Raw genomic sequence first — 14215 nt, forward strand, 5'->3', positions numbered from 1 at the left:
CTCATCCAGACCATGAGCAGGAGCAGCAGGAGCGTGTGAACATGCAGAGGATGATGCGCTCGTGCTGCTCACGGCTGGTGGGGGTCCAGTGGATGAACAAGAACAGTTCAGAGTGTGATGAACTTGAGAAAAACTCAGATCTACAGTGATTCATCTCCTGCCAGAGTGGAGGATTATGGGTGGTTCGCGACGGAACACAGATCAGCAGGTTGGAAAATACAAGTGCATCAAACAGAGAAGCTCAAGCACAAACAAACACCAAACAAACTCAAACTACGGTCTGAGTTAAAACAGCTCAGAATGTAATTTCTGCACTTCGGAAAAAAATTTGATTTTCACAAGCTGAAAAATCCAAGCAGTCTCCCAAAAGCCCCAAGTTCTCCTTCCTATACCTTACATTTCAATTAGTTATGTGCAATTAGTACAATATCATGATGTTTGCCATTATATGTTCCTGAGACGTCAAACAAACAGACACAACTACAAACTCTTTGCAAAGACATATTCTCAATATTTAATCAGTGAACGATTGACATCAAGGTATACAGACACAATCCTTCAGTTGTGCTAACACTCATAATTTATTCAGTTATTGCTTTCCCAATTGAATATATGAAGGAGGTGGCTGAAATTTATTAATTTTGAAAATGTCTTCAGTATATTTTTACAAGTTGATAACCTGAACAGAATAAAATGAATGCAGTCTACAATATAATACACATGTAAACTTCATTATCACTTTAATATATTAAACATTTGATATAAATCAAATGTCCTACTTTACCTGCATACCATGCATCAGAGACGAGACATCACATTTTGGTGCAAGTGATTCTATATACACAGAAAGCATATCAAATGCAGGTAAAGTGTTTACTTTAATGTTTTAAAATAACTTTTGTAAAAATTAAATATCAAAATATGAGTAAAATAATGTTCCATCTCTATTCATCGTAACATATATGTTTATGTAGACATTAAACAACATAATCTGCCCGGTTATTATTAGAATATACAAAAGAAGGACTGATCATATTAAATTTGATCATAAATTAATAAAAAACTTATTGCTGACAAAAGGGTAGAACATAGAGATAGTGGTAAAGACTGGCAAAGATTTAAATGACTATTAATTAGTTTTTGGGGCTTTTTGATATATTAACTATTGCTACAATTAATAACATTTAGTGGGTTTCAGTAAATCATAGTAAAATGTATGATAGTCATATTTTTTTCCCACTCAGAAATAATACAATTAAACAGTGCACATTTTAATGTACAAAGAAAAAAAACAGAAAGCTGTGTTAAACTTTCATTGTTTTGATGGTTGAAAATGTTCTCGGTTACTAACATAACCCCGGTTCCCTATCTGTCGGTCACTACGAGTTATGACGAAGGACATATGGGGTCTCACTTGGGAGGCCAATCATCTCTGAGTTTATGAGAAAACGCCAATGAAAATTGGCTAGTGGATTTAACATACCTGAGCCACTCCCCATGCCAACGGGTATAAATAGGGCGACAGGTTCATCCACTCATTAGATTTTTGCTTCGGAGCCGAGTGGTTGTATGAAAGCTGTTATACTCCACAAAGCCATTCATCTGCTGTGTCGGGAAGCTGTTCTGGTTGGCGGTACAGTGCAAACAGTGGTGTCCCTTTCAGCGATTGCCATAGGCGCTTCAACTAAGAGAGCAGATTTCCTAAAAGAGCAAATCACGGATGATTCGCATCTTTTTAAAGACACCGATTCGTCCGCGTCCTTCTGGATGCGGTCGTTTCCTGTTCTCTGACAATGGCCACGATCGATGTCTTCCGTGTCTGGGCATTCAGCACGCTGAAGGCACGTTCGTGAATGGTTCATGCATGCACTGCGTGTGTGACCATGGCAATGCTGTGATCGCGTCTCCCCTTTCTTAAAGGGAAAGGAGCAGACCCCTCCGTCACTGCGCGTTCCGGTTTCTCTGCCACGAGCAGAGAACCGCCGGCTAGTGCTCTGGGAGATTTGAAGGTGATAGTGAGAGCATCTCCTCCAGGCCACACCCCATGGACCTCTTTCCCCTTCCGCAGTGTTTGTCCTGTGCAGCTGCTGGGTGATTTTGCTGGGCTGTCTTATGGCAGTCCCAACGGGTCATTCAGTTTGCCGCCGGGGATCAGATGTTGATTGCAGCATCGGGGATGGCCCCCTCAGGTATTGTTGCCACTACCGAATTGGACCCGGAGTTGGCAGCCATGCTTGCCGGGCAGCTGTGAGCACCAGGATGTAGGTGAATGCACCGCCCAGCCCGGAGTGCTCATGGCTGTTCGATTTGATCTCGATGTAGAGCGTGGCTCACATGGGGCGCGGCAGACCTAAGTGATCTGCCACCAGCGTTGGTAGACACTATAACTCAGGCTAGAGCACCCTCTACGAGGCAGGTCTATGCTCTGAAGTGGAGTCTGTTCACGAATTGGTGTTCTTCTGACCGAGAAGAACCCCGGAGATGCCCGATCAGAGTAGTGCTTTCTTTCCTGCAAAAAAAGTCTGGAGCGTGATGTGGCTGCTATTGCAGCCCATCACAATGCAGTGGACGGCCGGACCCTGGGGAGGCATGACCTGATCGTAAGGTTTCTGAGGGGTTCCAGAAGGTTACATCCTCCTAGGACACCCCTGATTCCCTCCTAGGACCTCTCTATTGTCCTGGCGGGACTTCAGAGGGGTCCCTTTGAGCTGCTGGATTGCCGCAAGGTTTCCACCACTCCCTTCCGAGACCAGGTGGTGAACCTGAAAGCGCTGCCCCTGGAGGAGGCAGATCCAGCCTTGGCGTTGCTGTGTCCCGTAAGAGCACTTCGCATATACAAGGACCGCACCCAGAGCTTCAGAAACTCTGAGCAACTTCTGGTCTGCTTTGGAGGTCAGCAGAAGGGGAAGGCTGTCTCCAAGCAGAGGTTGGCCCACTGGATAGTGGATGCCATCGCCTTGGCATACCATTCCAAAGGCAAAACGTGCCCCCTGTGGGTGAAGGCCCACCTCACAAGGAGTGTGGCCTCTTCCTAAGCGTTGGGGCACGGCGCCTCTCTGGCAGGCATCTGTCGAGCTGCGGGCTGGGTGACACCTAACACCTTCTCAAGGTTTTGCAACCTTCGTGTAGAGCCAGTTTCTTCCATGTGTTGGGTAACAGGTAAATTAGCGGGAAGGGATGGCTGGGGGTCACGTTTGCTGCACCATTCCCCCTAACACAGGGATGCGAGCGCCTTTCTTCTCCCAGTAGAGTTCCCTGGTTGGCGTACCCTGGTTGAGCATCCTCCAGCACCCTCGGCAGTCAGACTTGGCGGAGCAGTCTGTCGCCAGGCCCAGTACTGGTGTTAGCATGCCCGGAGCTCCGGTCAGCCCCTTTACTGGGCTAGGTTTCCAAATGGCTTGATTCCCTACAGGTAATCCCATATGTGTATTTTTCCATGGTAAGGTTTCCCTCTCGGCAAACCCGTGTCTTCCCTTGACAGACCCGTTCTGTCAGTCTCTTCTGGCAGCCATTCCATCCCTACTCTAAGGTAGGACCTGCCTCAGAGACCCCTTCCATATGTAGTACTGCCCCCTGGGTCAGTCCATATCAGTATCTCCACATGTCACCTTCCTATGGGTAGGATGTGGTCTCCGTAGCGACATTTTCCTAAGGCTCGCTTCCCCATTGTCTTGCCTATCTGAAAGAACAAATAGGGAAGATTTGAAGCAATCTTTCTCTGAAGGTTGAAATCCCTTCCATTAACTTGGAACAGCAGCGTGGCCTTCTTCAGTAGCGATGTACTCACCCTCTGGCCCCTACGTCTTGCTGTCAATTGCAGTGCCACGGGGATGTGACGGTGTTCAGGTTGTGGCGTTCTCCATAGGACCCCATATGTCGTTATACATAACTCGTAGTGACCGAAAGATAGGGAACGTCTCGGTTACGTACGTAACCCTCGTTCCCTGATGGAGTGAACTGAGACGTTATGTCCCCATGCCACAACCTTGAACCGGACGCTGTTGCCGGGACACGTTCCCGGCTCCTCAGCGTAAAACCTAATGAGTGAATGCACCAGTCGCCCTATTTATACCCGTTGGCACGGGTAGTGGCTCAGGTATGTTAAATCCACTAGCCAATTTTCATTGGCGTTTTCACTTTATACTCAGAGATGATTGGCCTCCCAAGTGAGACGCCATATGTCGTTCGACATAACGTCTCTGTTCCCTCCATCAGGGAATGAGGGTTACGTACGTAACCGAGACATTTCCCGAGATACGTGAACAATTACTGCATCGTTAAGACGCTATGGGAAAGGTCCTTTTTTTCTCCTAAAACTGAAAACTTTTTTCAATAATGCAGTGTAACTACACAGCCATTGGTTTGTGCAGTGTATTATAAAAGGAACAAATTTCTCGCCAGTGGAAAAAGTTTGGAACATTTTTTATTTGTTAAATATAAGTTGTTGTTTTTTTGTCTTTAAAGTACAGCAACCAATCGGCAAGCAGCAGACAGTGAGACAATTTTGGATCAATTTAGCCACCTCAAATCATCATGACTTGCCTTAAATAAAATATAGATATAAAACAGTTCAAGCATATATCAATGTTTAAAATTTAAACCTAGATAAATGTGCGTTAAATCAATTAGTTTGTGTAAAGAGTGCAAGCTAAAGCATGTTTTGCAGGACATGGAGACGCCAGCGCAATTTTTTTCAGTAGATACGCATAAGTTTTGCTCATAATGGTAAGAGTAATATATTATTTGTAACTGTAAAGGGTCTACTTTTCTTGGTATGCACTCACAATATCAACAAAATATAGCTCTTTTATAAAATAAAGAATGTGCTTTTATAAAATAAAGAAAACAAACATGATGCGCTTTCTGCCGTGTCATCTTGAACAGTAGCACTTCACAAAAATAAACTGAAACTCAGCGAATAGCCTACATGCCTCACAGACATGATAAATATATTTATAGAAAGACAAATAAACAAAATAAACAATTTCATTATAATCATAATTTGTAAAGATGCACTTCTCTCCAAAGGAATGTTTAATGAGAAGATGGTGAGTCAGGATCGCCAACTTCATCCTTGCGACACAGACTCAGAAAAAACTATTTATTAGCAAATATTTCAAATATATAATCCTAAATAATCCTATTTTCCCCTTACACATCTATGGTTATTAATTTTGCTGATGCTTTTGCGGTCTTGTGTTGTTTCCACCAGCATGGCATTTTTTGTCATCATTAATTGATGGATGTCTAAAATATAAAATAAGGAGAAGCCTAAAACAGACTTGAGGCCTGGCCTGTGTCTAAACTGTGACATGAAAATTGGCATGAAGCCCTACCAGAGTGGTGTGCAAAAGTCTAAGGCCCATCCACTGAGAGTCTTTTCAAGGGGTCAGAGCTATTACACAGGTCTGTTCCACCTTGATATATAGGCATCCGTGACGCCATGCGTTGGATGGAACCCGTGGTTTAAGCCTGTACTGAAGGAGCTGCATACAAAGCATGCTCTGGCATGACAAATTCATTCAAAATTCATTGACTGGGGGACAGTGTGCACTTGGCAAAATTGACCCTGAGTCCCAGGCATTCTAAGTGGTTGAGGAGGAGGAATCTAAGAGACAGCAGCTCTGCCTCTGACTGGGCTAAGACAAGCCAGTCATCCAAGTAGTTGAGAATGCGGATTTCCATCTGCCTCAGATGGGAAAAAGCCACATTCATGCATTTAATAAAAATATGAGGAGCCAAAGACCCTCCGAAGGGAAGAACCATGTATTTTTAAGCCACTCCCTCGAAGGCAAATCTCAAGAATTTTCTGTGATGGGCACTATCTGGATGTGAAAGTAAGCATCTTTCAGGTCCAGACAAAAGAACCATTTCCCTGGGCATATTTGCGAAAGGAACTGCTTCAATGTAGTTGTCTTTAGTGGCCGTTTCATAAGGGCGTGTTTTAAAGGGATAGTTCACTCTCAAATTAAATTTTGGTATGTTATAGCTTACCTCAAGGACATCCAAGATGTAGGTTTCTTTGTTTCCGCAGTTTTTCCCATTTTTCATGCGCGAGAGATCACTTCTGGCGCTCTCGGCGCTTGCGCAGACTAAGCCAGAGCGCGCGGACATCACATCAGGAAGCAGTCGCGCACTCAGATCAGTTAGGCATGGTTGTATACAAGAGGTAAAAACGATATAAATACTGTTCGTTTTCTTACACAAACCGCAAATTTCGTGTCTTAGGTCATCAATGTGTACTTACGATGGGTAATTGTTTAATTTGGACTCCTCTGTGCATGCTCTTTGAGGTGGTGACCATTGACCTCCATTATATGAGTCACAGACAAGAATGGTTTGACCTAAAAATATCAAAATGGGAAATACTGCGGAAACAAAGAAACCTACATCTTGGTAGGGCTGTGACGGTGGCTGATTTTTACCACCGCGGTAGTCATGGACCAACAACCGCCGGTGGCGCGGTGTTGAAAAAAATAAAAAAAGAATATATATATATATATATATATATATATATATATATATATATATATATATATATATATATTAGTGTCATAATTTGCTCGTTAACGAATTTTCTTTCAGTTTAACGTATTCAAAATATTTTACGTAGGGGCGGGGATAGCCACCCACTCACAACTGCTGCTTCTGTAACTTTTTCTCATGACAAGAAGTGAATTTATTCAGTCGCAGAATAACTGAACAGGAGACGTTTCAGACATGCGCTCCACTTCACTTTGTGCACGCTTCCTTTGTGCGTATCCTTTCATATCAAACTGCGAAATAAACTATGTGCAAGCAGTGTCATGGTCAGTTAATTCATGGAATTACCAAATTAATGGTGATTAAAGCTGACTTAAACTGTGCATGCTTGTAATACATTATATTATACATATTAGGCTATACAGGATATATTTATATGTATGCACATGTCTACTAAATCAGCCCAGCACTGTCTCACTCTTCTAACACATCCTATTTAACTCATCAGTTTATTTGAGCACTTCTATCAGTAAACGCCGCCTGCAAAACAGTAAAATAAATATCAAAGAAATAATGCAGTTAAACAAGAAAAGCTCAATAAAACTCCTCATCTGCACACGCTCTCTTTGAAATAGGAATCGCTGCCATATTTCTTGTTACCATCTTTTTTTTTATCGCTGTCTCATTTGTATTTGGCCAGTTTGGAGAAAGCATCACCAAACCTGACCAGCCAGCGTTTGCGATCACGAGAACTTGTGCAAACACTGATGGGAGACATGAATGCAGATGACTCCAGATCTGCGATGTGGTATTTGCTTTCCCAACAAGATCCATCACCCAACACTAAATTAATTTGCTGAATGCATAAACTATATTTTCCAAAATTTGTATTGAGTTTGTGACGTCACGTGCACTACCGCAGCTGGCAGTAGACAACCGCGGTATCAACCGACCACCGCGGTGACGCGGTTGTCACGGCAACCGTCATAGCCCTACATCTTGGATGTCCTTGAGGTAAGCTAAAACATACCAAAATTTAATTTGAGAGTGAACTATCCCTTTAAGCGTCTGAGATTGACGCAGGTGAACTTTTTGGGGATGAGGAAGTAATGGCTGTAGAAACCTTACTCGCTCTGAGCTGGAGGAACCATTTCCACGGCTCCTTTTGACAGTAAATTCATCACCTCGGAGTGCAGGATGTATGCATCTTTGCTCTGAACTCTGGGAACCACACCGCTGAAACGCAGGGGTCTTTGAGCAAATTGAAGTGAATAACAACTTTATTGTCCCCAAAATCCAGTCTGACACTAGAGGGATTGTATGCCAGGCCTTGGCCCATTTGACAAGTCTGGGTGAGAGAAAAGGACATAAAAAGTCTCTCTGGCTGCATCCGAAAACTTAAGCAACTGTCTTGTTGCATCACTGCCGTATGAAGCAATTACTTGTACAAAGGCACCTCATGAAACTGATTTTGGACAGACTTCTGAGGCAATATAATAGTTTAATCATCTACATTCAAAATATAACAAGCTTTTGTGATAACTAAACGAATATTTAATTCTCTGAAAAGAAATCTATTCGTGAGCGCAAAGAGGTGAGACTCATGTCCTTGCAGTGAGGGCTTTCCGTCTCTGAGTGCCGCTTCAGCATGGGATTTCCCCAAGTATGAAACCTACTCCCTGTGACCGTCAGTAGCAGCACAGCACATTTGTAACAGTGCTGTCAAATTTGCTATTTTAAAAAGATCTTTATCCCCAGATGGCGGCAGGACAGTGAAACAGCTGAGAGAGTGGCAAGTTAGCCGAGCAGAGAGGTCTTAATCCACTGTGAGGCTTTTCAATGGCGAAGGCTTCACGTATCATAGAGCGAAGATCTTGCAGTCATCACTGAAGGAGAAGAAATTTGAGGATCCTATCCAAAACACCCACTTACATAGCCAGAAGGCTCTGCCCCACTGCTGAGCCATCAGTTATTTTTATAATACACTGAATGAACCAATAGCCATGCAGTTACACTGCTTTAGGAAAAAAAAAAAAAAAACTTTTTCCTATATCAAAAGAAAACCCAATTTTTTCATCGTTGACCCACATACAGTATACTCACGTAAAATTATATATACTACATCGCAAATCTCAGCTGTGTGACTGTGTTTATATTGTTGCAAAAATGAAAAATGTATTACCACAGCTCTGTTTTATTTATTTACTTATATATAGTCATGTAAAGTGATATAAAAATGTGTGATTTCTTTATTTTGTTGCAAAATTCAACTACATTATTGCACAGGTCGATATTTGAAGTTAGATATTTAATTACATCCAACTTTATTCACATACATACAGTATAATTAAATATTATATATCTAATATAGGATGCGTGATTGTTTTTTTCATCACAAACATTTGACTTATATAATGATACAGCTCTATATATAAAGCTGGACTTACATAACTTTATTCACATACAGTACTATCGCGCAGGGTGGTATATACTATAAAGCAAATCTCAGCTTGATTTTAATTTTTTTAACAAAATATAACTATTATCGCATGGCTCTATAAAGATATATAATATGTCCAACTTTATTCACAGACATACACTACACTCACATAAAGCAGTTTATACTACACAGTATATCAAATATACACTTTTGTATCACAAAATGTAATGTATGAAGTAAGATATTTAAGTATATCCATCTCTATTTGTATACATACTCTATACTCAAGTAAGGTGGTATATATGTCAAACCTCAAATGAACGTAACTAAATGCAACTACATTTTTTTCCAGCTCATCTGCTAAATGCATCTCTATAAGACATTAAGATATTAGTATATTATAGACATTAGCATCATGATTTTCTGTCAATATTCGTGCAATATTAAATGTGCTATATAAAGAAATCTCCCTTGACACTTTCAGGAAGCCTCTGCAGGCTACATGTATGACTGGGGGTTTAATCTCAGAAAGTCTGATTAATTAATTGGCTTGCAGTCAACGACAGAAAAAGAGAGAATAAAACACCAGCTCTTACTTCAATTATCGTCCTTCCTCTATCATTACGAGCAGAACTAACAGAGGGAAATGCTGATAACGTAGATCATTAATTAATTAGCTGCACTTTCCTTTTGTCCCTTTTCAGTTTCCCCGTGTTGAACTTTGAGCCTCTTTTACTTCTTTTAATCAAAGTCCACAGTATTCCCCTGGGCCGCCGCTAAGAGTATGTGCGTGAGATTTGATGAGGAACAGAAGAGCACCGTGGTTTTCTGATGATTCATAAAGTCTGGCAGCAATGCAAATTCAGGTTTTCACATCCACACACACCTTCCCAACAGGAGTTGTGCAAGTGTGTGTGTGTGAGTTGGCCACATTGAATTATGGGTAATCAGAGTATAAAGTAGGACGTCGAAAGGCAGAACACTTCTGTTAAGCAGGAAAGTCACCTTCAATGCACACACACAAATGTAAATGATCAATGCAAATGTGCAGGATCTCAGGTGGTCTGCTCCACTAAAACTGCTGAAAGTACTGAGATATGCAAGTTAAATGTGGCACTGATTCCATAATGTCTCATTAACAAGTGTTTGCTAAGACAAGCATCACTAGTACTAATATTAAACTGAGCGTTTGTGCTCTAAATCATGTCTTGTTGAGGAGAGTTGTGCAGATGCAAGATTTTCACTCACTGGGCCAGGAAACAGGTGAAAAATGACCCACCATTTTTTTTTTCCAAGATGCAAATAAAAGAGATTATTGGAATACACTATTTCAGTCATTCTACTTCAAAATATCACATTTAATTCAATGTAAGGAGTGGGGCGGTGCGAGAGCCGGTGGAGTTTAATGATAATGAGCGACACCTGTGCCACTCACTGGCCTCGAGTCCCACAAAGGAGCTCAGGAAGGATAAAAGGAGGAGTGACGACAGAGGACCAGGCCTGGACTTTATTTTGTGTTTTGTGTGTGGCAGTCATCCACGAGGGGCTGCCGCTTACTTGCATTTTATTGTTTGTTTATTTTTATTATTAAAGTGTTTAAATGTTTGCTGGTTCCCACCTCCTTCTTCCCATATCTACGAACTGTGTTACATGTTATGTGTATTTTTTTTTTTGATTTATGAATTTATTTTTATTGAAATTTAATAGCAATTTCACGTTATCTTCAGAACCCTAAAACATCTATTATAAAAAGTACAATATATATTTAAAAAATACTTTGATTTATGACTTTGCTGGAACCAAAAAACAACATATATGAAATATAATATTTAACATTACTGAAAATATAATATTAAAGAAAATATTTTTTTCAGTCTTTCTACTTTCACATTAATTCCTTGTGTTACTTGCCATTACTTTGCAATTATTTATAAAATTTACTAGCAATGTCTGAGTTAAAAATTATTGTTGTAGTGATTTATTTAACATTAATTACTTAGTAATGTGTTACTGTAATTTGATTACTTTTTTTAGTAATGGAGTAATTTAACGTGTTATAATTTTCAAAACAGTAGTTAGTATAGTTACAAGCCGAAGTCTCTATGCGTTACTGCCGCGTTATATTGCTGACAGAATGCAGTGTTTTATAAACTACAGATTATAAAAAGGATGTAGCACATGCACTGTTGAGTCAAGTAACAGTTGATTTGAGACCTGCTCCAGCAAGACTTATAGGCTATAAGGCTAGTGCATAGACATGTGTGTGTGCGGAATGTGGGAGAATAAAATGATTCACTGGACTCCTGCAAAAAAATATAAATATCTAAACATAAAATATCTAAAACAAATACATTGGTATTCATCTATTGCACAAACGCATCATGAAGTAATGTTAAACATAAATGATTAACAAGTGCAAGCTTATGCAGAGTTTCTATTAGGCTATAACACATGGACTGAGATTTGAGTCTTTTAGAGATTATTAATGCAGCGCTCTTTACTTGCATTCAGTGATTACTTTTAAAAGGAGTAATCAGTAATGTGATTACATTTTCAGAGTAACTTGCCCAACACTGGTCACGGACATAATCTCCTTAACATATGACCGCCCACATTTGAAGCACATTTTACACTATTGTCACTTAATTAACCACAAATAAGTCTTAAGATACAGTAGCATGAACTAGAGAGAACATAAAAAAAATCAAAAATAGCTGATTTTGCTGCAAAAAACTGACAAACATTAGAAGCACACAAGCTGGTGTTAAATAAATGAATTCAGACACAGTCTAACGAAAACCTGTAAACAAACAGCACTGAATAGTGTATTTATCATCTCCTAATGTGAAGTACAGACAAGAATAATGTTTGGATCACATCAACCTGCCTCAGAGAGCTATTGATATGTCTGACCTTTAAAATGAAGTGTTTATGAGTACGAGAGAGTCAAACACTCCAGTGACATTTATTCGGATGTATTAAAACCTTCATATTAATGCTCGACAGGTGCACCTGAGATTCAGGAGGAATTACAGGATTTCCAGAATGTTCTGCAGGGTTGTGAAGAAGCCCAAAATAAACAGACATTCACATCTGTGTTTGATGAGATTCTGAAGCCCTTCATTTTCAAGATTAAGCTCATAAATGGTTGTTTATTATAGATACAACTTAAAAGGTTAGTTCATCCAACAATGAAAATTAGCCCATAAATTACTCCTGCTCAAGGCATACTAGGTGTGTATGACATTATTCTTTTAGAACAATCTGGTCAGAGTTATATTAAAAACTGTCTTTGATCTGTCAAGCTGTTTAATGGCACTCAGTGGGTGTTACAGTGCTTCAGTCCGAAAGAAGTGAAATAAAAAGCCCCCATCCACAAAAAAAGTGTATCACCGGGGGGTGAATAAAGGCCTCCTGTAGTGAATCGAAACATTTTTGTTAGAAAAAAATATCCATATTCAAAACATAATAATCACTTTAATCTAGCTTGCACCAACATTTGTACATGGAAGCAGCTCCAGGCTGATAATGTATAAGCTCGGCGTTGCACATGCGCTGGTGAGTCTCTTCAAAACCAACGGTTGTTAACCGAAGCAGAGGAAGCAGTTTCCTCACTTTAGCAAAAGGAAAACCAGTCTCCTCTTGGCTTATATCGAAATCCTCCGACATTCTTCTTTACAAATCCTCATTTTGTACTTCTAATTAGCGACCGTTGTTTTGTCTTGATCTCTTCCCTGCGCTTCCGTGTTCGTCACTTCTGAGCGGCGCATGTGCAATGCTGAACTCATACATCAACCGCCCGCAGGTGCTTCCATGAGCAACATTGAGCGCAAGCTAGATTGAATTGATTATTACATTTTAAATATGGTTTATATAATATAGGACTTTGTCCACCCCCAGAGCCATATGAGACACTTTTTTATTATAGATGGATGCTTTTTATTTCATTTCTTTTGGACTCATGCTTGCAGTACCCGCTGAGTGCCGTGTAACAGCTTGGAAGATCAAAGACAATTTTTAATATAACTCCGACATGATTCGTCTGATAGAAGAAAGTCATATACACCTAGGATGACTTCAGGGTGAGTAATTTATGGGCTAATTTTCATGTTTGGGTGACTTTAATGGAATAAATGTAATTGGCACACCAAGACAAAAATGAGAAATGTATATTCACTACCATCTAAAAGTGTGTTGTCAGTAAGTTTTTTATTCTTTTTTTCAGTAAAGATGCATTTAATTGATCAATGTTACAATCAATGCTGTTCCATTTTATACTTTCTATTCATCAAAGAATCCTGACAAATAAAATGTTTCATGGTTTCTGCAAAATATGAAGCAGCACAACTGTTTTCAACACTGTTAATAATCAGAAATGTTTTTGAGCAGCAAATCAGGATATTAAAATGTTTTCTGAAGGACCATGTGAGACTGAAGACTGGAGTGATAATGCTGAAAATTCAGCTTTGCATCACAGAAATAAATAAAATTGTATAATAAATTCAAATAGAAAACATTTTAAATTATAATAATATTTGACAGTTTTACTGTTTTTATTGTATTTTTGTTGAAATGACTTCTTCAAAAAACTTGAACTAAAGACTTGAAGCTCAAAATCCCCAAATATTTCATATCCATAAGTTTTTAAAAGGATGGAAAAATTAAATCTTATTTTCTTATAGTTATTATCATTTAAAACTATCTTCCTAAGAAAACGTGTTTTGCTGGAAACATTTCAATTTTCATTCCTTTTTATTTATTTTTTCATTCCTGGAGACACCATACCTTGTGTTCGGTTAATAATGAAATTATGATGAAAGAAAACGAACTAATATGTTTTACATCTGTTCTATCCAGCATATGAAGACACATGGTGAGATGAAGATATTCTACATAACTGAATGACCCAGAAACACACACGCACTGACACAGATTTGTGCAGATGTAATTTTACACTGAAAGCCTCATATTGCTGTTTTTCCTCTAAGGCCCAATGAAGAAAGATGAGCATGTGTGTGTGTTTGTTGTATTATATTGCAGTGTAAAGCGTGAAAAACGATTCTTCAAAACACAATAAGCAAGTGTTGGTCGCCGCGCACACTCATCTCTCGACAGTATTTTCTCTCAGGTGATCCCTCTATTTTTCACTTTCCTCTCCTGCTGTGAGTGAAAGATCTCTCTGGTGTTTCTCTTCAGATCATGTCTCTCTCCTGCTCTCCATCCATCCTTTCATCCTAACAAACCCCATTGCCCATCTCCACCCCCTCTGGCTCCATCTGTAATCATCTCCAC

The 14215-nt window shown here is 39.8% G+C and overlaps 1 protein-coding gene across 4 annotated transcripts in view; it reads right to left on the reverse strand.

Annotated features, from left to right (window-relative positions):
- LOC113113646 (testican-1-like) overlaps window positions 1-14215 on the reverse strand; it is a 224592-nt gene that overhangs the window by 20067 nt on the left and 190310 nt on the right. The gene's annotated exons all lie outside the window — the stretch shown is intronic.

This window comes from Carassius auratus, chromosome 14 (genome assembly GCF_003368295.1).
Source record: "Carassius auratus strain Wakin chromosome 14, ASM336829v1, whole genome shotgun sequence".
Taxonomy (NCBI): Eukaryota; Metazoa; Chordata; class Actinopteri; order Cypriniformes; family Cyprinidae; genus Carassius; species Carassius auratus.